The following is a 1479-nucleotide window of genomic DNA, read 5'->3' as shown; positions in this document are numbered from 1 at the left end:
GGACTCATGGGCTGTGGGGATTTATGACCCGGGAATCGGAAGAAAAGAAAATTGCGAGAAAATGCACAAAGTCCTCGAAACCAAATCGGAAAAGCTTCTGAGTTCCTATTTTACTGGTAGCGTTTGGGATAGGCCTATTACGTTCGGCTTTCCCCAGTCCGAGAGTACGTTTCACGCGAACAAGCGGCTATGGCGACAGGCGGAAGTGTAGGTGTAATGCTGAGACTCCATCGGGAAAATCAAACTTTTGTTACCGCCCAGAATTGTCCGATGATTGTTCGTTGACGTTAGATTTACAGTTCATACACATTTGTTACTTGCAGTTTGTGCGTAAAAAACACAGTGAAGCCATAGACATTAAATCGATATTCTCACTGATGTCGTCACTATAATGACTAAACAAGGGAGAAAAAGAAAAGACGCGTCCTCCAATTTCTCGATTGTCGGGCCCGTCATCGTGACTGGTCAATGAACCTGTGAGAGTTCCTGAGTACGGCGTGAGCAAGGGACCGGCCGGTGGTTGTTGGGGAAAGCCTAATCAAAGTTCATTCAAAGTAGGGGTGTTGCAGGGCGTCGGAACTGAGGGGAGATGTTTGATGCGATAAAGATTACGGCAGCAGGAAAAGGCCGCGGTGCAAGAAACCGATGCTGAAATAAAAACGATAAGTGGAAGTGGTTTTGACATTTGACAATCGAGTGCGTAAATGAGGGAACATTAGAGCACAGGCTTGATGATTGTATCTTCAAGGTTGGTGTTCCCGGATGTTTCGGATTTGTCAGTGATGACAAATTGAATAGGTGCAATGAGGAAATGCCATTTTCAACCTTCGGAAAGCTCTATGTTGGATGCCTATGCATCATGATGGCTTGTTGCTGATTAAATACTGGTACTGTGATTTAGCATTTTGAAAAAAATCAATACTTAGTCCATGATGCAGTGGTTCTCTGATTGCCAGGTTTTCAGCATCACTACATCCCACGCTCTCACAGTCCTTCCAGCCCGGCTCCCGGTACACGCTCTCTTTTATTGTCACTTGTTACTCTGCCGTAAGCCTAACTAGAAAGGTTTTATAAATACGTTTTGTCTTGCATGCTTTTTAAAATCCATGGTTTTGGCAGTTGATGTTCGTCTTGCCTCTCCTCAGGCCCAGATCAGGATTGATTTTGTATTTTTAGGGCAAAACTAGTTAAAATTAATTGTCTGTCTTATCTAAGCCAGGAAGGACTTATCAGTGTCCTATGCTAGTGTCGGGAAAATTATGTTTCATTGATACATTGTCACATTGTTACATTGTCACATTGTTTTATTGTTACATTGTTTGTTACATTGTTTCATTGTTACATTGTTCCATTGTTACATTGTTTGTTACATTGTCACATTGTTTCATTGTTTCATTGTTTGTTACATTGTTACATTGTTTCATTGTTTGTTACTTTGTTTCATTGTTTGTTACATTGTTTCATTGTTACATTGTTTCA

This window comes from Aplysia californica, unplaced genomic scaffold, assembly GCF_000002075.1.
Source record: "Aplysia californica isolate F4 #8 unplaced genomic scaffold, AplCal3.0 scaffold00166, whole genome shotgun sequence".
Lineage (NCBI taxonomy): Eukaryota > Metazoa > Mollusca > Gastropoda > Aplysiida > Aplysiidae > Aplysia > Aplysia californica.
This window is presented reverse-complemented; position numbering follows the sequence as displayed.